Below are 25,168 nucleotides of genomic sequence, written 5' to 3' on the forward strand. Positions count from 1 at the left end.
AATAATACATTCAAATAATTTTTTGGGAAAAGAGATTTTTTCAACGTTGTATTGAAAATTGCGATTTCATTTAGAAATTTCATAATTTAAAGAAAAGTAATAATAAAAAACTTTATCATGATTGTACACGTGTGTAAATACCATCATCATCATCATTTACATCATCATCATTCATCATCCATTACAGGATGAAAGCCTCTCCAACACGCTTCCATTCGTCTTTGTTTTGTGCAAATCTTTGTATGCATATATGCACACATGTATGATATTGAAATTCGTTGAATTGGTAAAGTTTCCGAGTCATGAAAGCATGTTTTGATTTTTTTTCCTTCAGAATTTAACGATGTACGGATCTCTAACTAAGATTATTTTAATTTTCTGTTCATAATTACATAGTATTCAAATTTATAATTTGGAATTTTCTTCAATTAATTATCATAAATTAATCTACTTTTATAATCTTTTTAATTCAACTGAAAATCAATTGAATTGATAAGTTACTATTTTGCATTAAGTTATTACTAATTCAACTAAAAATTCAAATGAATCGTTTCCTTTGTACATTTTTTTTATCAGTAAATATAGTATATTCATTTGATGCTTAAGCACCAAATTAGTGTCTACATACATATGTATGTACATATTATACGTGCATATGCTAAATTTTCCATTTGATTTAATCGCTGTTATCAGTGGTGTCACCCTAATGGTTTCCATGGGTTTCTGGAAACCCGTTAGAAATCTATAAATTCATATAATTTTTGTCAAAAATTATACAAATCTTGAAATTTTTTTTGGATGGTTACAACTTCGAAAAGGGCACAATCGATTACATACATAGCAGGTAAAGAGAAAATACATTTTTTTTAAATCTATATATATACGATTTTACTGAGGTGAAAGTAAAGCTATCCCGACTTCAACGCATCACGCCGCGAGTGTGACAATAATCGCGCCACGCCTACCTCGCACTCGAGTATACTGACCATTCAGGGCTGTACCTGATGGACACAAACACACAAAGGACGGCCCACGTCAACAAATATATAAATTGAATGTCTGTGGAACGGGAACGGGAATTGCACGCGTTATTGTGGCATTGCAATGTCACAATAACAAAAAAAAAATAGAAATCCGTTGTTCCAAAATTGGGGTGACACCACTGGTTGTAATAGGTTTTTTCAGAAATAGCTAAAATTATACACCAAATGCAAATCACATTTAAATTTTTCGTCTAGTGTTCTTATGATTTACCTCTACATACATACATACAATAGTTTACGTTTCTATAAATTTACCGACAGTGCAGGTAGTCGTTTCAATGTTAATTTTACTTCCGCAATGTAACCGAAGCAATATGTGTGAAAAGAAAAAAAAAACTCGGAGTATAAATTTCGGCGTGGTACATAGTCGGTCAGTAACCCCCCCTCGTTGCGCAAATAAATTAAGTTGCATAAATTTTCAGAAGAATAATCAGATAACGGCCGATCCTCCCTCCGGATTCGCATTTAAACGTCCGTCCAGATGTATCACACGCACGGACATGTAATAACAATAAAACGAATTTGGAAATTGTGCTCAGTCGAGAGACGCTCGCGAATAAAAATTGAAAGTGGTCAAGTGGAAGGCGCATCAATTCGCACATCCCGACGCGATGTCGACCGGCCTTCACCTGTTTAGGGCGTTACCACAAGAAGTGGCCACTATTTGCCGGCTGAGGATTATTTATGGAAGGGCCCTCGAGGGCCTAGGTGCCAAGGGCCGCGGCCAAATTGTTGGGCCACGCCACGACACACGCCCCAAACCAGTTCTGCAGCCAACACCCGATGGCCACTTACCGATTTCAGGATACCCACACACACATTTTTCGAAGGGATCCTCTCTCTATGTGTCTCTCTCTCCCTCCGTTTCTCAAACTCCTTTTGACGCGGATACATATGTATGTATCGTATGTATTTACATACATACATATGTATTAACCAGCAGTTTGACTCGGTGGTTAGGTTTATGTTTAGCACCGAGAGGTTACTGGGTTCGGCCCCGTGCTAATCTTTAACGCTGCTGGTCAGACTTGGATGTTTGTGACTCCAAGTCGATCATTTCCTATCAGAGTTTGCCAATTTGATTTATGATCTGATCTGATTTCATTGTTGAAACGGTTCCTCCATCAAATTGGTAAAGATCATCCTACCCGCTATGTCACAAATATCTGAGTTTGATTTATGTATGTACTTATACAATATCTAAAAATTTATGTACCAGTCTAAATCCATAGATGTCTCGATCGATTAATTTAATTTTTAATTTCCTGTTCCTCAGCCTCTTGAAATACAGCGATTTATATAATAAAAATCCTGCAATATTTGTCATTAATTGTCTAAGAAGGCTCATTGTGGTCTACCTGTTAGGGCTTCCTGGTATATATCTATGTAAAATAAAAATAAAAATGTATCAACGGCTATCGCGATACCAAAGTGTGATGCATTTGAAATAGCTATACATTCGAGATTATTTCTTGAACAAGTTAACACCATTGTAAAATAAAAATGAGTCAATTTGATGACTTAAAGTTAGTAATTTATTGTGTCATTTATACAAAAAATGTATGAAAGTGTCTATAATAAAAATAGCACTCATTATATTTACTTAAGGTAAAAAATTCTATGCTGTTTGTATGTAGTTCTACATATATTCAGACACTGTGTTCAAGTTCGAGTTCACTTCGGTCCAGGTATTTTTTTCCGTTTTCGAGGCGTTTAAGGATAACGCTTTAAATGCCGAGGTGCAACGGTGCACGTCGTTATTATTATTGGTCCAGTGGACGAAAAGCGCGAGGTCCTCCCGCCCGACTTCGGGACGATCTTGATAACGGGGAGGGTCGAAAAGCTCGACAACGGAGCTTTCGCGTGTGCTTTTTTCATCGCTTCGAGGACCAAACGGGTTTCGCTCGGTTCCAAATCCGCCGATTATTTTGTTCGCAATTAAGGAAGTCCTTATGACTGTAGGCGTACCATGCGCCAAAGCTTGGGTCGGGACTCTCAAGTCCAGTTTGAGTTTGGAGCCAATTTTCATTTGTAACAATTTCTTGAGATTTCTTTGTTCTTTGCAAAAAACCAAGTTTGGTAACTTGTGTAGATGAATTTACCGCGTGTATGCACCGCTTTTACTAAGCTAAAATTCATGCCTTCCCTCTTCAATTAGGAAAGGATTCCTAATTGAAGAGGGAATTTTACGAATACGTAAATCATGTCCTTACACTGTTATGGTTTTTCATTTTATGTGCGGCGTGTTTTTCGATAATTGAACTGTGTAGATATATGAGCCGTTATATTTGAAAGTGGCGGAAGTCCAATTTTCAGTTCTAAAATCACTATTTCACTTAAATTGATATCACTTATTTTAATTCGATATGTCCAGAATCTTGGAAAAGCAGAATAAACGTATTACAGGCCACCAGTTTATTTTTAAATATTGTTAAACGCGAAACATTAATGTTTTGTGTGATATTTCTCGAAATGAAGAAAAGTGGACTTATGCCACTTTCAATTAGAACGGTTAATATGTGTGTATTTAAATGCTAAGCAATTCTTGTTTAAGTTGATGTAATTCAATAAAAAATAATATTGACTGTAAATTAATGTAATAAAAATATTGATTAGTGGCGGTGAATATTTATTTCACAATATTTTAAAAAAGTCCCTATAAATAAAATATATAGAGCGCTTACTTGTGAGAGGACCTTCGCCGATTTATAATCACGTACGTATATATATGTATATGTACATATATATATATACATAATACGTACATACTTACATGTACATATAAGTAGTTATTTTATACTTATAAGATATGCAAGAGTTTCAAAGAAGTTGAGCAAGTCAAAGACGTGTTATTTAATGCTTTTAATATTTGAATGGAAAATAAATTGCGAAATTTTTAAATATATTATAATATTAGGATGGTTATTTAATACTTTTAATATCTTATTTAATATACATATATAATACGGAATCCGTATTATTTAATTTACATATAATACGGAATAGGGATTGTGAAACTTTGAAGCTCTTACTAGAATTTAGAATATTTCCAATTGAAAAACGTATTTTCTTTCACATTGTGTGAATTTTCCAGATAAAAACTGTTAAAATTATTTTTAATTTTGTGTCATCGCGACAAAGGTTGTGTCATAAAAGGTCACCAAATAGTAACAAATAGCGTAGCATTACATCTTAGCTTTGCCATGACGTGATGCTCTTTCTGGTCGTCGATCCTTCGAAGCCACGTAATTTTGTAAAAAAAAATAACAAAAGCAGGTTGATTATAGTTCATGAAAAGGAATAAATTAGCCCGAAATGATAGGTAACAGGCAAGTTTTACCCGAAAAGCGAAAGTCTATTATATACCCATCCTATGCGGTCGGCTATTACGAGTTATGATGAAGATCTCTTGTGGGAACTTTTATTTTTTTTAAGTCGATAGTAATGACAAGGAAACAACCGCATCAATGAGAAATAAAGAATTTATCCATTTTACGTTTTGTCTGTTTTGAAAGGCGGACAAATTGAAAAAACGGCAGAATGAAAACATTATTATTGCGCAATTTCGCTCTGATCAGACATTTTAAAGGGAATACATTTGATTATGAAGTTAATTAAATCTCGGAACGTACTAATAAAAAATTTATTTCCGATCGAGTGCACTGTAAATATATTGACAGATTAATTCTACTTTAGTCGGTAGAATTCCGTTTATTTGTATGTACTTGTTTATTTTTATTTGCTACTTCTATACTGCTTTACTTATCGAAACAAATACGAGTATCTTTTTTTATTATCAAGCGAATGTGAATCATGCGTTAGAAAAAAAATGTACGAGGAAAACGTCGAACTACCATTATCTCATTTTAATGATAAAAATGTGACTATTTGTAATCTCACAGTCACACATAAAAAATGTGGAATGTTAAATGTTGTCAAATAATTTGATGATAACATTGATTAGAATGTTAAGTATTTAATCTTTATCGAGAAGATTTAATTAGTAGGAAGGCCAATCGGATATTTGTATTGTTTATATTTAATATATAATATTTTATTTGAAATTGTTTTTAAGGCGGAATTGAATTATTGAGCGAACATTTAAATGCAAATATTATTAAATTGTTCAATTTGATTTTAATTTAGTACTTAGACTACCATATTTTTCAGACTTTATCGATGCAAACTAAAAATCTTCTTTTAAATAAATTTTTAAATCATAAATAGGGTAGAGACGACAGTAATTGACAGGTCTATTACATTTGGGCCATAAAAGGTTTCCAATAATATTGTGTTTCAGCTATATATGTACATACATATATTATCTACATATGTACATAAGTATATAAAGGTGATCAAGTCAATACTTTAAATCTCATTAGAAATACGTATATTTTCGGCTCTTTTATTTGATACTAGCAGTACTCGCATTGTATAGCAATATGAGATTATCTCTCAAAAATGTGTACAATAGAACATGACGCTTTTCAGCTACATTTATTGGTTGACTACTTTGCAGTATTACGTCAAATTTATCAGAAAAATTGATGAAATTTGAACAATTTGAAGCAACATGTCCTATTAATTCTATATATGTCCACAAATAAAATTTACAAAACAATTATATATGTAAATGAAACCGAAGTTAGGAATTTAAACCTTTGAAATTTAAAAACGAAGAATCCTCTTTTAATTGTTGATGAGCATTTGACCTGAATCAAATAATAAGGTAAACTTATTTATTTCGTCAAAAAATTTGTATAATTATGGATGCAAAGAACAGCTCCAGATATGAAACGAACGTTTCAACGTTGGCGAACATCTCCGATAAGGCCTACCACAGAACACAGATATTGGAAACAAATCCAACTTATCCAGGCGAATAGTTAGCCGTGTACCAAACAATGAGAGTGGAGTGGATCTGGACGAGGAGACTACCTACTCCAAGAGTGGTGGTGGTGGTGGTGGTGAGGCGCCGGTCTGCTCCAGCAGCCAGTGGGCCGCGATCTATCGCGTGGGACGATCGCTTTGTTGGGGCCGCGCTGAACCCATAGATACCAGGGGTAGTTTTGCCACAGTGCCACGGAGAGGGTGGTGAGGTGAGGGGCGAAGGGGGAGAGAGATTATACCGGAAGTTGCGTCCACCGGAAGTGGCGTTCGAGCTCGCTCGCAAGACGCCGGTTTGATGCACCGGTGCATCGTCTCTCTGCAAGGCTCCACTGAGGTTAGTTCAACTTTACCACATACTCTATAAGAAAATGTATCCATATGTACACTTTGAGTCGTATTATGTGTGACGCTAGTTTGTGTGTGTGTGTGTAACGCATTGGAGATGCAGTTTGCAATGGTGGTTGGGTAAATTGAACGTTTTGATTGTGCCTACATATGTAGATATATGTTCCTGTGTGTTATTTATTTTGCTTGCACCTACTAAAATATGAGTGCGTCTCGTTTTCGTATCGATTTTTAAATGTTGTGGAATGATGATTCGGTTTCGGTTGGGAAAATAATTTGTGTTTCAATTGCCTCTTTCCTAGTGGAAATTTCGGTTTTAATTGAATTGCACATTTGCTTGGTTTTATTATCTAATTCAACTGTGAAGCTGTGGTATAAAATGTGGATATACATAGTCAAGGTCATAGAAAAAACTTTCCTCCATTGTCAGGGTTAGCACAAATATTGTTATTTTGATCACTGTATCGTTTTGTATTTTTTTTTGTGTTTATAGCTAGCGCTTATTGGACGTTACTTTGCATGATAGATCCAACTCAATATTTTGACAACTACATACATGTATGTTTGAATCTTTTTTGTACAATGTAAAACTACATTTATAAAATTTGATGATAATAATTATACAATATACTGTTGATTGAATTTGATTTTGTACAATATATTATACTAGCTGGCGTTGCTTGGCGGATGAAATATTTTTCAGAATTTTTTTTGCGGAAACCGTCGATCTTAGACCTTAATACCTCCCGAAACCCGTCTACGGTCTAAGTTAGGGTACCGTGAGGTTAGTGTTAGATGAAATATATCACATCTAATCGTGGGTTGGATCTGTTTTGTAATAATGGCATCCAATTAATTTACATATATAATTCATCGTTATTTTTATTTTATATATATATATATATATATATATATATATATATATATATATATATATATATATATAAAATAATATATATATATATATATATATATATATATATATATATATATATATATATATATATATATAATAATATATATATATATATATATATATATATATATATATATATATATATATATATATATATATTGTATTTATAAAATCACTATTTATTAGACGATGTATGCATGTACATATGTATGTATTAATGTGTTCTAACAATTTAAAAATTTGATAGTTTATCATGTGTGATAAATACTTCATAATGGTATGTAATTGAATTTTTATAGATTAGATCATATTTTTTATATAGAATTTTTTCTTGTTTGTCGGAACAAAATGTCGCGTATTTATATTACGTGCTAAACTAGCGTAAGCACTGTAGTGAATTCGCGTATAAGAAAATTAAGAAAAGCCGAGGAAAACTTTGTAAACGCTGAAAATGCACGTTGCTAGTGTAGTGTAGCGTGACGAAAGTTAATTCCAAGTCGATGAAAAATATATAAATAGTAAAAAAATGTAATATCTTTGCACGATGTTACCTTATACATAGTTGAGTATGAAATAGAAAAAAAAAACTTTTCAAAAGTCATACGAGTAATAAACGTGGAAATGTGAAGGAAATCATTTACGGTCGTAAAAAGTGTAAAGAACAAGAATACTTTTTATCGTTGTTGTATCCTTGAATTGTGTCTATTTAATTGAACAAAAAAATTGTATTATATATAAAAAAAAGATTATTTCTTTTAGCTTATGTACTTACATATCGTTTGGAAAATTTTCGAAGGTTTGAAATCAAGAAATATACATACATACATATGTATATGTGTGTATGTACATATATCTAAATTTGGTACATAAATCGAGTATCAATGCTAGATTTTCAGTATAAAATAATGTATTGAACAGGGCTGGCACTAGCGATCGCTAGGATGAAGAGTTGTTTAATTCTGTGTCCACTCAAGCGTCAAGTGCTTTAGCCAATGGACCATGAACGATGCAATGGCTATCCATTTACACTTCATTATTTATTATTTGTGACGGACTTTTTTGGACTATTCTGACTAACGTTACACTGACGGAAGTGACCCAATAACGTACCCCCGTCAACTCTTTCAATCTCCTTGTATTATACATCTAATTGTAAATAGTCCTGTCATTTCGAAACATTGTAGCGTTCGCTTTTACTGTCACCAACACGGAATCGTTTGTCATTATCATGTATTGCTTTGATATTTAATAAAAAGAGGATGTATGTACATATAAAGGTATTTGTGCTAGGTGTGTAGATAGATGCTCGATTGGGTACTATATATGTATATACATTTTTTGTGCGAAATTTTGCAATACGGCTCTATGGTAAATGTTTATATGGTCGTTAGTCCGATATTCGCCGAGTTACAAAATTGCCGAGTGGACGGATCGTGTGGTTTTATCTGAAGTGGTCAAGTCGGATACAATGAATCGCTATCTTCCCGAGGCAAACGACCGAAAGAATTGGCCTAGCGGTGTATTGTGCTTATCGAACCAACGGTTTTGTATTCATTCGAACAGACAGATCGTCGGATGCAATTTTGATCACTCATTAACATGTATAATGTGTCTCGGCTATGATGAAAAAAAAATTCCGAATGTTGTCACAATTAACGCTTTTCCATTGTGTGCTGTGTATGTGTGTACGTGTGTGTGTGTGTATGATAATTAATTCGTCTTATTGAAATGAGAGTTTTTTTTTTGTTTTGCAGATTCCGTTATACGGTGCCCAAACCTGAAGTCTAATTGAGTGTAACAGGAGGATATTTTTTACGCAGCAAGATACAGTCGGTTAGTTAATTTTTTCTCCTTGTTCGCTGATTCTTTCCTAGCTTTATGTGGACGGATCGGTATGCTCGGACCCAAGCTATTTTCATTTCTGAATTTTTGTAAGTTTAATGAACACTTTTTAACTCTTTTAAGAAGACATTCTTTTAAGAAGACATTCTTTTAAGAAGACATTTAGAAGTATTCGAAGTTATTTTAGGTATATTTTTAAATATATTATATATATACATAAATATATTTTTTTATATGGGTGGATCCAATTTTATATTTTCCCCTGATGCCATTTGCGGTTGCACCTGACCGACATATAGATTATAAATTTTAAATCATATTCAACCGGTGGTAACATAGTGGGTAGGATGGTTTTTGCCGATTTGATGAACCGTTTCAACAATGAAATCAGATGAGTTGGCAAACTCTGATAAGAAACGACCGACTTAGTATCCGTATTTGATCAGCAGCACTACATAAACACTCGGAATAAATTATTTGCAATCGAAGTCAACCCACGGGATCCAACCCGGCAACCTCTCAGTGATTAGCATTAACGCAATCACCAAGCTATGCTGCTGGCTAATTTTGATTTCAATTTATTTTTGTTGTTTTTGCTTATTATTTTGTTTAGCAGTATTATATAATATATCTTATTGAAATTTATTATTGGGAAAATAATTTTCTTTCTTTAAAAAAGAGCTGCTTGATGATAAAAGGAGGAAATATATATTTTTAAGATATTAAATTCGTATCTATTTAATAAATAATGTAGGCACTTTGACATCTTCAATATTTAGAGCCATTTTTATTAGTATTTGAAATTTAGGATACCAAATATCGAATATATTAAAATATATGTAGTATAGAATGTTCAGTTATAGTGTTTCAGTTTTTCATAGATGCATACTAAAAATTTACCGTCATTTTTTTTATTCTAATCAAATGATTTATAGATTTTTTCGTACATATATAAAAGTGGGATTTTTCTTGTTTTTCATCTTGATATTTTCCACATTTTTTACTTTGATCGTTTTGTTTTGGATATTATTTAAAATCTTTTTAAGATTTACTATTTATGAAAATTAGATGTATGACCTTCGTTTCCATAAAATATCAGTCCGGAACGATGAAAGTGAGAAAGTAGCGTGGGTTTTTGTTTCGATTAAAGTCGTAACGCGTAACGTTACCCACTTGAGCATTGTTGCCGATTTCATAACACCATAGCGTACAGTTTTTGGATGCGATGTGATTTGTTTTTCTTTTCTTTTTCAACGCAACTGCTTTTTTATTTATTTATCTATTTTTGTTTCAAACGAAAAAAGAAGACAAAAAAGCAACAACACAATAAATGCAGCAAGAAGTAAACGCGCCGATTACAAAATGGCTGCACGCCACAACGGTTTTCAAATAATTGCAAATTTCTTCTAATGTCACGCACATATTTTCGCTTAAGTAAGTCCTCCGATGTTGGCCAACAATGGGTTGATTTTGACGTTTGTTTGCCTGTCATTGTTTTGTCGCCTGTCTCAAGCACCGACGACGATTCGTTTCGACACCGATTCTTCTCACTTTCGAAAAGGTCGTCGCGATTAATTCATTTCGCCCCGCGAAAATATCTATACGGAGTCCTCGTGCCATCGGGGAACGATCGTATATTCAAAATTAATTAATATGTAAAGCGAAGGTTGTATATCGCATCGCAAATCTGTCGTAAATCCACGCCAGCATCTCACGTGACGGGATTAGCAGGACCGTTCGAACTCGGAGCCAGTTTAATTAAGGCACTCATAAATTTATACGTTTTATTGGTCGTAATAAATAAATGAAGAAAAAATACACTTAAGTTCAAGCGAAACACGAGCCCTATAGCAGCGTGATTGCACTTAAAATGTATGTCATAAAGTCGCCAAATATCGTTAAGTTCAATAACTGATATTTTATTGCAAAATAGAGAGACTGGCAAATGCCCAGATGGCAAGTCGAAAGCTATTTACAAATGTTTCCATATACACACACACGTATGTAATATGTTTCGTTTGAGCTTTTTGATGAAGTTTTTCATTTCATTCCAATATCCTGTAATTTCATAATCAGTTCCGATTTTTTATTGTTATTTTTGCATTCTCGGATAGTGAAATTGGTCAAATCAATGCGACACGACCGCTCGAAGGGGGGTCAGCAGCTTTCAATAGCTCGTTTGTGTGTCCTCGGTTCGACCAACTCGTTTTATTCAGCTATGATAAATCGCATTGCAAACGAGCGACTTTTTATACGAGCGGTGAATTCACACTATCGCCGCGTGTCGCAAACGCTACGCGACACAAGAAAAATGATAATAAAAGCGCATGAATTGAGAAAGTTTCCATTTTGACCCACAGAAACAATGGTCGGCCGAGCTTAATGCGAGTGTTTATGTAACGTTATGACCATTACTTGTGTATGTATTTTTATGTCAAAGTAATTTACAGCCGAGCGCCCAACGCCATTGTTTTACTTTTGCGTGTCTGTCGCGTGCCATATGGTTTATTGTTGTAATATTGATACACCCAGTTGAGTCAATGCAGAATCTCTTGCAAAATTGCGAAATTGTATGTATTATACATAGCTGGCCGTTTTATGGGATGGCGTACCCTCTGTGATCACCGATCACATTAAAATTCGTTATCTTGTTCGACAGCTAGGGAACAGGGAATGCTTTTACGTGAATAGAAAATTATCTCACTATGTCATTTAATTAACAATGAATTAGTATAAAATTTGGTTCTAATTGTACTCATTATTATTATTGTGCGTATATCATAGTAAAATGAAATCGCCAAAAATAGTAAAAGTAGGTACATCATGCATTTTACTAGGCTTTTCTATGTTTCACTTCGCAAACGATTGTTATGAATATTGATATTATATTTTGAAATCTTTGCTATTTTTTGATGATTGACGATTGATTATCATTGACGCCAATTTCAATCTTGTGGTTATGTAATAAATTATACCAATATACTAGGAAGAGATTAAATATTCAAGAACAGTGCAGGACTAGCGAAAATTATCAGCAATTTTCTAAAATACATATGTATGATTTTTAGAGTTTTAATTTCATCATTAGAAACTTGTTATATGATCAGAATGAGATTATTTAAAAGACGAAATAGTCTGTGGTTTGTTGGATAAGATGATTTTTTGTAAAACATACCTTACTGTATTTTTATCAGCAATTGATAAAAGTTCTCACATGTATATAAATCTCACATGTATTTAAAACTGCATCGTATGTATGGTCTTTTTAATAGTGCGCAAATGCATCTCCTATCCAGCAACCCTTCAAATTGGAAAGCTTTTTGTAACGCGAGGAAGAATCCTGCGCCACCATATACATATATTAATATTATTGTTATTATCTATATAAATTTTATTATTATAATTGTTATTATCTATATAAAGTTTATTATTATACTAGCATTCTCGCGTTTGAATTATCGGCGTTGAATCGACATTATTTAAGGACCGAGCACTAGTCGGTCGTGCTGCGGCATCATCAATTCATCCATTACATTTCAATCTGGCATTGTTGGCGATCCTGGCAAGCGCCACTCGCCAGTAATGTGGCTGCAATTTCCAGCCAACTTAATACAAATTAATTAGAGCTTTTAAAATACCCGTAGAGCGGATATTCTTTGATATAAGCCGTAACTGAATATGCTACGTAGGCCTCGCCGATCGTTCCACTCGCGGATAGATAGATAGATACGGTTCTTATTCTACAATAGGTAGTAGTACTCATGTACTATGTATAATATATATACATATATATCTCACTGGGTACATACATACAATGATCACGCATATGTAGTGTGTGAAGACGACGACGATGATAATTATTATCAACCCAGCTTGGCACAATTCGTGAATTCCACTTTGTGCATGTATTATTGATAAGGAGATCGAGTCGGTCGGTTTAATGCTCATTCGTTTCGTACGAATTGCGATACGCGCGTCCGCTTTTATTCCGTTTGTTTGTTGGCTTTGTTTTCGTTGGGAATTCGTGGAATTGTGGTTTTATGAAATTGTTTGTATGTATTGTTGTGAAATTGATAATTAATTTGAATTCTGTTTAGTGTAATTATGTGTTGTTAAGTTAATTGGATGGGTGCGCAAATGCGATGAGTTTAAAGTTCGTTTTATGTAGATTAGCTGGTATTTTGTGTCTGAAAAATGCGGTTTGTTATCTTTATTTGTGTATGCATTTGTTTTTTTTTTAAGTCTGCTGTCGCTGCAGACGTGTGTTGCTATAAATCAAGCTAAGATTTAACTAATGTAAAATTTGTATTTTATTCCTGAAAAATATCTACATATACATATATATGGAAGTAGGTACATACATATGTACTTTTACCGTTATGTAGGAGAAATAAAATTTTGCACAGGATTTGAAAATAAATGAGTAAAATAAGTAACAGAACCGAAGTGGTAACGGGTCGATTATTTATTTTTTTTTGAATTTGATAAACATGGGAATGGAATCTAAATTCGTTAATATTTATAAGTCGTAGTGCTGTTAATCATTATTAAAATAATAAAGAGTAAGTTTTAGTTGTGAAGACAGGTATAGCTTAATACCATAAATCAAGGGAAATAATTAAAATAGCGATGGAAAGGTTTTACTGGTTTATATGTATATTATTTAAATACACTATAAAATTATTAATCTAACACATTTTAGTTCAATCATGGGAATAAGCTCTTTCCTTGATTTATGATCGTTGCAAGTTTCTGCATACGTCTACTTATAACAAGGAAGTATCTCCCGTTAAGTAATGGCAGTATACAAAATTATTAATTTAGTTCGAGTACTTACGTACATTCATATGTGGATAGTATTCGTATTGAGAGCGATGATATTCTCAAATGTAGGGTGATTTTCTCCAATTTTGCACGTTGAGCGTATCTTTTTTTTAGTGCGTATTAATTTAATGCCAAGCTTATCTCTTTCGGTCGTCTTGTTTATTATTTTTTTTTTCTGTGGCAAAATTACGGTCAATTGATTTAAATATACATAATTTTTTTCGATATAATCCCGTTCGTTCATATTTAGCACGATCGCGATGACATTTAAAGGCGATATTCGAACGTGAACGGCTTCGATTTGCGCTGGTTTCGCTCAAAACGGCCGGATACAGATCGTATCAGTGTCTACCTACTCGATTTAAATCTTGGACATATTAGGCACACACTAAATTCATCGTGGACATACTAAAAAAATATTTAGATTATTTTTTTCGCCTGGGAGAACTCGATCTACCGTAAGTGCGAATAAGACCGAAAAGGCCATAATGGCATTTTCAATTTGACATTGGTTCGTTTGACAGTGACATTGAACGTGGGCGTATGTGTGTATTTGTACATATTGGTTGTTACATCTTTTTCCCGTGGTCTTGATTGGCCATTAAACCAATTTAGTCGTCTGCCCGTATGTAACGTTGTTACATTTTACCGTTGCGGCTCACCCATGTCAAATGTCAATATTTAGCCCGTTACCGCGATTCTTAATCAATTGACCCCGACAGACGTGTGTTGTTTAGGTATGTACATACATACACTGTACATGTGTACCTTTACATGGATTGTTGACGTTCATTTTCTATACTCTAGAGGATTATGCGGGTCGTATGGTATACCAATTATATCGAGAACGGTCTTAGGAAATCCATTGTGTAATGTCGGTAGCAATGTCAAATTAAATTGCACGGTCGTTTTCCTCTGGGCATGGAGGTTTTTTTTGTTTATTCCGTATATTGCAAGCTATTTGATTTGGCTTATGCTAATCGAAATATAAGCGAAAGTGTTATGTAATGTTTTAAGTCATAATGAGACACGTTGACGTCCTTGATCTTACGTTTTTACTCTGCATGTATTTATGTAGCTGCATTTTAAATACGTATTTACCGATGTATTGTACATGGTGGCCGTCAATCGTAAAAGCTTTGGTTTGACGTATGATTTAATGCAATTTTGTCTTGTTTATGTATTATGTCGCTTGATTTTACTGTTTTGTTTCTTCGATAAATCTGCGGTCTCACGACTGAGTCAGTTTTCTTGATAATTTCTGTCGAACATGACCGTATCGATTTTATTTTTTGAGTTTGTTAATTGTTATGTCAATTTTTTGTTCGTTTGTTTTTTATGCCAGTTAATAGTGAAAGTGTTCACAAATTTTCATCACACAACTGTTAACCAGAGAAATACCGCTTGATTATTATATTTTGCCTTTTTTATATGTATTTTTTTTTTGTTTCAAATTGTCTTAAACGATATAAACAATCACACCAGAAAAGTAACACGTTTTTTTAAGACAATTCAATATACTTGTCTAAATTTAGACGGTTTATACATATATATTTTTTATGCATTTCCATTCCGTTTGATTAATCGAGAGCAAATTTTACAGCCATTCCTCTTATGATTAAGGATCTAGTTCAGGAATGCTTAATCTGTCTATCACGATGTATTTCTTTTTTATGTGTTGTTTACTTTTTCAATTGTATGTACATATGTTTGTATTTTCTTAAATTATTATTTAAGTTGATCTTAGGCAAACAAACTGAATCATTGTATTCATCACGTTTTGTGCTTCTTGATACTCAATAAGTGGTGTTTTTATAGTAATAAACACAGTCTTGCCAGTGATGACGTATGGATGCGAAACTTAGGCATTGAACGCCAGAATGCTGCATATGGTCCGGTGCATTCAAATTAGTATGGAGCGCTGTATACTTGGCATCACGAGGAGAGATAGAAAACGGAATTCGTGGGTCAGAAGTATTACAAAGGTGATTGATGTAATGGTGAGAGCAAAGACATTGAAATGGCAACGTGCGAGTCATGTAGCTACAAGAATGGACGATAGATGGACGAAAGACGTGCTCGAATGGTACACGAGAGAACGTAAAAGGGTGCAAGGAAGGCCACAGGGAAGATGGATGGAACAAATCAGAAAAATGTGTGGATTGAGATGGATGAGAGTTGTTAAAAATAGTGATTTAATGGAAGCATGGTTGGAGAGGTCTTCATCCAGCAATGGATAGCGAATAGCTGTAAATGATGATGATGAAATACACAGATGGATAGCGAACACAGTTTATTAAACAAAAATATGAGTACGAAAAAGTTGTTATTGCGTCTATGTACCTACATATTATACCGGTCTCCGTGACGGGCCGGAATGTGAAATTACCGAAAACGCAAATATCGGAAGGCAAAGATCGAAAATCGAAAGATCTTAAGTCGAAAGATCAAAAAAAAAGGGTGCATGGTAAACGGTACATACTCACTTAATTTGCGCGAGCTGGATACAACACGATTTTCGATCTTTGCCTTCCGATATTTGCGTTTTCGGTAATTTCACATTCCGACCCATTAGGTAAACCCATATTATACATACCTACACATATGTATGTATGTATGTACTAGAGTTTCCAATTATTCGACTTCATCAAGTATTCAAATATCAAATAGTAAAATTCGAAATATCCGAATATTCGAATAGTTCTAAATAATCGAAAACAGTGTGAAATATTAATTCAAAATAATAAAAATGAGTGGGGTCTACATATGTACATTAAAAAGAAAAAGTGAATTTATCGTCATACATAAACTTTATTTTAATTTAAAAAATACATAGGGATATCTAAAGCTTCGGTTTGTTTTTAAAATTTATCCAAGTACTTAAAATCTTTTTTTAACCTTTTGGAATTATCTTGGAATTTGAAAAACGTACTTTTATACCGTGCACGCGCATCAATCAATTTATTTAATTTGAGAAAAATACCCGGATCGATAACGTGTCACTACGAACTCCGAAACATAACTGAAGTTAAAAACAACATAAATGAAACGTATTATTCTGCTTATCGTTCCCGCTTCGGACTGTATTTTCGTTTCCGTTTAAAATAAATGTTTAAAAAAAACTTTAAAAAAATTCTAAATTTGTAAAATATTTTATTAAAATTTCATTAAAAAATTTCACGAATATTATTCGAATAATTTCTCAAATATTCGAATACCGAATAGTTCAAAATAGGCCGAATATATTCGAATATCGAATATTCAGATTGGAAACTCTAGACTGTGTACATAATCATATATGTATTATGCGTAAAAAACGTGGATTTTATTTCCAATTATTGCAATAACATACGCATTGTTTCTTGAAATCGAAAGTGAATATGTACATATGTACTATACATATATGTATGTACATACGTAGAATATTAAAATTTGACATCTTATTTAAAAAAATATTTATCATTAATGGAAAGATATATGTATGTATGTATTTATATACATACATATGTGCTTTTGCAATTTTTTGACAATTATAAAATATTCATAAATATTTTAACTTTAACAGAAATATCAGCTAAGTGGAGGCGAGCACTTAGCGCTTGTATGACACAGGAACTTTTACTCCTGAATAACACTTAGGAAATTCGAATTTTTCTCTTAGAATTTCTTTACAATATCTTACTTTTTCATAATATATTATATACCATGTCGTAAATTTTATAGGTAAAAGGAAAAGTTTAGCTTCATTGTCACGTTGACACTTACTAAAGCTTACGAGCATTTTCCCTCCCCGTTCAGAAACACTATACTACACATATGTATGTACATACATATGTAGCAGCTGTCATTTTCCCACGGACTGAAAAAATTTCATTCCCTCGCGAAATGTTTCAGTTGGAGGAGCTTAGCTATATACATATTTATAGGTAAGTAAGGCTGGCATAACACGAGTGCTTTTTTTTTTGAGATGGGTGGAAATTGTTGGAGTATTTTCTAAAATTGGGTACGTTGATCAGATAAGTGTTTCGTGACTGTCACCGCTCGCCGAACCGAAAGCTCTTTTATTTGCGCTTTCGTACGAAGCCAAGCCCTCGAAGCTCGATGGAAATGAGCAGGTCGAGCACGTCATATCGGGGAGTCTGCTGATCGAGCTGGATGGATCAAGTTGACTTATATGGAAGGTTGCCCTCTCACCACTTCAGGTCGATGTTTGACTTGGAACTGTACTCGAGGACCGACCGGCCAGCGTGTGGGAGTGCACTCGGGAAAACTCGCAAATACAATGCTAAATTGTAAACGTTTTGTCGGGTTCATAATTGTGAAAGAATAATTAATTCGAAATTACGTGATAGTGTGTCTAATTTGTATAGTGTGCCCGTTGTTTGAGCGACCGATGCTGTGCGCAAATATTATTACGTCTTGATGGGGAATGATGTGCAGTTTACTGTAAGGTAGACTGCGATCCTTATCGACGAAAACCGCTAAATGAAGGTAGTTAACATATTTAAACAATTTCGGCATGTGTCTCGTTCCCATAAAGAATTCGGTTCTCATACAAAAACAAAGGCCGATTTTTTTTTTTGGTTTTGAACTTTGGAAATTGAATTAATCTTCAGCTTCTCGAGAAATCGTCGGTTTTCTTCACTTTTACCGTTGGTTTTTTCCTTTAATTTGTTTCAGTAAAAATTCGCACGATTTATTTCGCGAGGCGAATGTTTAAAACGAGTAATTGACCCTTTAAATATGCGTTGTAATCGTAATAATTTAAGTTCACATACCTACAACATAATAAATGAGCCAAAAACCCAAAGAAATCATACAATGTTCCATTAATAAGATACATCTTCTTTTGTTGGGAAATTAGCAATTGGTTGCTTATTAAATGAATATAAATTTTGTATCGTTATAAATGTTTTGTACATATATCAGTTACATAAGTTAGATAACTATTTATATAAAATTAATTCTATCGATATAAATCTATTTGATATATAAGATTAATCTCGGATAACGATGTTTCTCGATTTTCTGCATTAATTTTAACCATATTTCACTGAATAATTCGTAAATAAATTCAACGTTCGCTCTAGACATAAAATTAAATTTTCTCATTCCATACGTGAGTAATGATAAGTATTAGTCAGTTAATAAGTTGGATAGATTTATACGAATAATTTATCACACGTGCGTACGAGTTGCCCGAAGCTAAGCATATTTACTGTATTTCCACCATTAAAATGATTCTTTTTATCGCACGTTTGTTGCGAGCAGTCTATTTAGAATGCAAATAATAAATGTTATAATTACCTATCTATGCACTTTGCGTGAAAGTCGAAAACGACGCGTTAGTATTAAAATAAAATGAAAGAAAAAATGGCAATTACCTGTTTTCCAGGTCACGTTTATCTATGTTCTATGTGGAGCACTGGAGTTCGTATTATTATTAAAATAATAAATGTTGATGTTGCGCAATCGCTCCGGGTGTTGCAAAAATTGCACGGTCGACCATCGTCGTCGTGATGAAAGAACATCGAAAGTATTTATCTTTCCGTGGTAGGAAAAAAAACGCTGTCTTGGACGCTTTGCATGCTCTCGCATAGGTCACGAAGGGTTCAAAATGAGATGACGGTAATCGTCGCTGTGACCTCATCTTCGAACATCTAACAACCGATGTTTTAGATATCGCCGGGGCGAAGCCGTTGGCCGTGTTCGACGTTAAGGTGTCTAGGATATAAATATATGTATATAATAAATAATGCAATTTAAAATTTCATTTTCTAATACACGATCGAAGTCTAAGGACGCGAAGATTGAATTTTAAATTAATTTGAACGCACACAAGCGTGCTGGAGATTTTCGATTTTGATATTCAAATATATTAAAAGTGATTATTAATAGAATCCAGTAACGTTCGATCACTTCTAATCTGTATGTTTTTGCGTTTCTATCTTAGCATAAAATCGTTTTTTACAGTTTTGAGTTATATTATGGTTGTGCGTGGGTTTGGATAAGACTGATTCTTAACAATTGGTTTATGGGCCTCTCTAGTTATCCACGCAAGCTTTCATATGGTATTTATTTATTTATTAAAAACAACTATGACTTACATAATATTTACATTGATTACAAAAAAAAAATTACAACAACGAAATAAAATAAAAACAAAGAATAAAAGTATAGAATAGTGGTAGATACATATGTTATTGTAAGAATAATGACCAAATATAAATTTAAGGCAAAAAAAAAACAACAAAATGGATCCATATGAGGGGGAATATTATTAAGAAAAGAGAAGATATATGTTCATATGTATGTGCATATACATATGTACATAAAAATAAATTACAGAAATAGTTTGCAGAACAGGGCTTAATGTGAAATAATGAAAGATTACGGGGGTGTCTGATTAATAATATCTTGCTTAATAAAGGTCTGTCAATTATATAATTTAAAAGTTCAAACAAAAAACATAAATTATAAATTTTCCTCCTAGATTGTAAGGTAACAATAAGATAATCGTGAAGAAATTTGGACTTATGTAAGTAGAAATGGAATTTTTTATTTATTCGGTCTACATTAATTAATATGTAATAATAGATTGTGATTAGAATTAATTTTTTTGTTGAATTTTAATATAAAACAAATAAATAAAATTTTATTGTCCCTAGAACCTTCTTTATGAATATATATGGCGGTGACAAAATTTACCTTTTTTTTACATTATTATATATGTACGTAGGTACTATACAGATTGTCTCAATGAGTATTCACAGCTAAAATATTAAGTTATTTAATACTAATACGTGAACTTGTTGAACAGTTATCTATCGAAGAACAATACCAAAAAATTTTACGTGTGGAGCAGTTTTTGCTAAGATTGTAGGAACAGTTTTTGCTAAAATGTTCATTACATTATCCTTTTAAAATTTGGTATAAACTGTATTTAAAATTTATTCTTTTATAGTAATAATATTACGACAAAATCAATGCGAATCCAATGATTGATGAGTTTTGAGCAATGCATCGCGAGGGTAATTGTTGAGCGTAATTGCACCGCGGCAATGTTGCAGCTAAAATTAAATGCAACAATGATGCTGTAATCACCCTGTACTTTCGATCGATAACTATGATTACAACGATGCTTATCTTTGGGACGGAGGGGGATAGACTCTCCGAGTCGCACCGTCGCCGTACACTCTTCGGCTTTACCGACTTGTCCAACGGTCAATTTCAAATATAAAATGTATGTATACATAATACACAGATATTGACCGTGAGAATGTACGATTAATTTGAGAGAAGAAAACGGCACGAGAGATCATTTCTCACCGAGCCATATGGGCCGTTATCGGGAAAACTTCGATGAGATTGGCGCTAAATTTTAGGTTTCGACCGGTAACAACCTGTTCCGTCAACACTAATACCCGCCTTGATATATTACAAATCGGTCAAATCTATTATCCGGTTATTTATGCGTGCGGCCGGACGTATACAATATGTGCATGTATATTAAATACAGTACGTATGTATGCATGTGTGTGTGTATATAAATAAACACGCGGACACTCCAATCCGTTCGAAATGCAAACGGTCAAAGTTAAACCGTTCCATTCCGTTCCGAATTTACGGTCATCTCTAGCCGTCGGCGAATTGTGGCAAATCGGGCTCGAAACACTCTTCTTTCTCTGGTTAATTTATGCGGCTTCCAGCGGTGCAATTTACGATCGCCCCGAGACGTTTTCATGCCGTTCGGGTTCGTCGAGAAGACGAGGAAATATAAAATTACGGTTAATCCTCGTGTGGCCGCGGTTCTTGTGTGTCGCGTAGAAACTGAAAGAAAATGGCAGATCGATTTTTCTGATTTAAATTGTTGTAAACAAGTGTATCGGCGTTCGCAGGTACTGTTGATCAGGTCGCTGTGGTGAGACTGTCATTAAGTATTCGGATAGCTCTTGGAATAGGAGGCATCAGATAAAGCACTGTGCGGGCAAGAGTTACAACCATCAAATGATTATGTCTACCACGCACATAATTACTAGGGACATAATGTCCCAACTATTCCAGGTGGGACTTCATGTCCTGCGGAGACCAAAAGCTGGAGGACAAAACGAATTAATGAGAAGTTTCTCCGAAGTTCAAGGGAATTATACCCAAGCATGCCCTTTAAGGAAATGGTAGATATATGGGTAATGGTAGATCCATATTGATTTACTGAGATTTAGGATATCTAAATTTGTTCAAAACTAGTGCTTATTACAGCGATGGTGTCGGTCTGGAATATGTTTTTTCTTTAGAACATCCTCTTCTTGTGGTCTGAAAAGTATGTAACTGTCTTTGCACTGCAATAGCATTTTCTTCTTGATCTCAGACTGGCCAAATGGGATTTTGTGATTCATTCTGTAGCTTTTTTTTGTACTTTATGAGATATTCGGGTACTTTAGAATGCGTTAGTCAAAATAGCGGTGATGTTTTTTGATAATTTAATTAACGCAGTACAACGAAGTAAACACGCAAAAAAAGTATTAATATAATCGAATGTTTAAAGTCACCAAAAGTAATAAAATGAATCGGAGTCATTAAAAGAAAAAATATTTCCATAGATATTATTATACATACATACATATGTATGTACATATGCCAGCAGTATGGCTCGGTGGTTGCGTTTATGCTAAACACTGAAATGTTGGTTGCGTTTATGCTGGTTAGACTTGGATATTTGTGACTCCAAGTCGATCGTTTCTTAGAGTTTGCCAATTTATTTGATTTCGTTGTTGAAACGATTCCTCCATCAAATTGGCAAAAACCTTCCCGCATTTGGGATTTAGCTGTTAGCCCTTCTTGGTATCTATGTAAAAATAAAATTGTACATATTTAAAAAAAAAAAAGTAATTTCTTAATAGCATCTGTTCATCTAACGTAATCGTATGCTGTAAAAATTTGTTCTACTCGTCTAAAAATTTGACATATTTATTTAAAGTCATAACGATTGTACATATATATATATATATGTATTTGTAAAATAGTATACATATCTATCAACCTTTGTCGATTCATTTATAGCGAAGAGGGTGCAATATTATAATTTTGCTTTATTATTTGGTTGATATTATACGATGAACAAAAATTTATTAGAACAGCTTAATCAATTATGTAGATCAAATAAGATGAAATAGTTTGTTGCATATATAATTATTTAAATTCATTTTTCTGTTGAAAAGAAAAATACTTGCCGACATTCTACGACGGCTAGCGATGGTGTAATACATTCCCTATGCACCGATTTTATTCCAGTTTTTTTTTTATACGAGTTTTCATTGTGTGTACTTGGCTTTATACGTGTACGAAATGAGTTTACTGTTGGCACGATACGGTGACGCAATTGAGATCGTCAAAATAAACGGCCGAGAATCGTTTCGAGGCCGTTCGTTCATCTTCTTCGTTCATTTTCTTTGCGTTTCCTGGTCCGATCCGGTCGTGTGGTGATTTGCGAATTGTTTGTAGTTACGTTCGTTAAAATTAAAGCCAATGCAAAAAAAATGTAAAAATTGAACGCATATTGTTTATTTTTATATCGATCAAATGGCATAGCCTCTTGAAGATTTAATGTGATGACGTTATACGAGCTATACATGGGTACTTTGTATGCAGTTTGGTATTTGTCATTGAAGATTTTCATCTGTCGAGATGACTTCACTTCGACTCCGAAAAGGAAACTCGCGTACTCTATATAATATAATAGATAGAACGCAGTCGATATTGCAAATCACGTACATATATACAGTGTATAATAAATACGTAATCGTATAAATATAAACATCACGATTCGTGGTCGGACGCGGCGAGTCATCGTGTCGGCAGAAGCTGAAAATTTGAATAAATAATGACGAGTGAAAACTGAACGATAACATAATAATGTCGTTAAAGCGCGTGGGCAAATAAATATGGCGATGATGAAATTTCTGCATTCGCTCATTCTGGCGGATGCATTTTTGTATAATCAAATGTAAATTATACGTTTTAAAAATTAATCTAGTCAATTTCATTGAAGACAGATTAATGAAAATGGAAACCCATGATCATTTTGTATAAAATTATGAAGAGACGTAGTAATTATAGATTCAGAGTTTTATTTTTGAAATTTCTTGCAAAGATAACAACAATCTATTTACGTATACATACATGCAATAATATAATATAATGTAATATAATATAATATAATGTAATATAATATAATATATTATTATATACTATAATATAATGTAATGATCATTAAATAGGTACTTTAGACTTTTCGATTGGTTTCTAGATCTTCATTGTGTCGTTTTCCTTCTTCTCATTCGCATAATAGCCGTAATCAGTAGTAATCTCCATGTGTGTTTTATGAAGAAGTAGTCAAAATGTTACAAAATAAAATCATTGGAAACTTTAAGTTATCTAAATGTTTAAAACTCGGACCACTCTGTTTTATATTATTCGTGAAAAATATCGCGATTTTTTTTTCATTTCAGTATAATTTTTTGTTACATTTTCCAGAATTTTTTAAATAGCAGTCATCGAATTATATAAGTAAATAAAATATTTGTTAATTTTGTGATATACATATTTGTCGTAAATAGTTCTAGTCGGCGTCGCGAAGCCGGAAAATTTTTCAGTGAAACCCTGACATGTTATTCTGTTGATGCACATTGTAATACATCCCCTACAATACAACCCATCCATTGACCGTTAGGTTATTATAATAACGTTACTAAGAGATAATAAATGATATAATGATTTCCAATACTGTTGACAGCGGTTTTATTTATTATTTTTATAATAAAAATAACAATAATATGACCAATGTGACCTGATAGGTTGCCCCAAAGTGTCACACCAGTCTTACAAAAAAAGAAAATAACAAAGAAAAGAACAATAAAAATTACCAATCATTTATCTCATTCAAATAGACTTGTGTTGAATCTAATGAAACTTACCAGCTCATTAAAATTAAAATTGAACGTTCATCATCACATTAAGGAACCGGAAAGCCTTTACAAGAGACGAGTTATTGAAAGCAGACGTTTTCGCAGGAAAAGTAAATGACGACGCAAAGCTCTGCCACATTCAGGCGCCGAAAATTTAAATTCCAATAAAATCGAAGGGTTGTCAATTCTTCCCTTTCATAATAATTTTAGGACACTTACCCTCGGGACAAATAGCCCCGGTCAAAACGGGACAAATAGCCCCTCTGGACATTAACCCCGAAAAAGCAAAAAAACTCCACTATGGATAAAAATTATTCAAAAATAGACATTAATAATTAATAATT

At 33.3% G+C, this 25,168-nt stretch overlaps 1 protein-coding gene across 1 annotated transcript in view; it reads left to right on the forward strand.

The window, feature by feature from the left end:
* The first annotated feature begins 6,037 nt into the window (after positions 1-6,037).
* The window catches only part of sano (CABIT domain-containing protein serrano), a 153,361-nt gene continuing 134,230 nt past the window's right edge, over positions 6,038-25,168 (forward strand). Inside the window, exons 1-2 of the mRNA XM_077439479.1 lie at positions 6,038-6,267; positions 8,949-9,027. The gene's annotated coding sequence lies outside the window, so the exon portion shown is untranslated. The remainder of the gene's footprint in view (positions 6,268-8,948; positions 9,028-25,168) is intronic.

This window comes from Arctopsyche grandis, chromosome 10, assembly GCF_051622035.1.
Source record: "Arctopsyche grandis isolate Sample6627 chromosome 10, ASM5162203v2, whole genome shotgun sequence".
Taxonomy (NCBI): domain Eukaryota; kingdom Metazoa; phylum Arthropoda; class Insecta; order Trichoptera; family Hydropsychidae; genus Arctopsyche; species Arctopsyche grandis.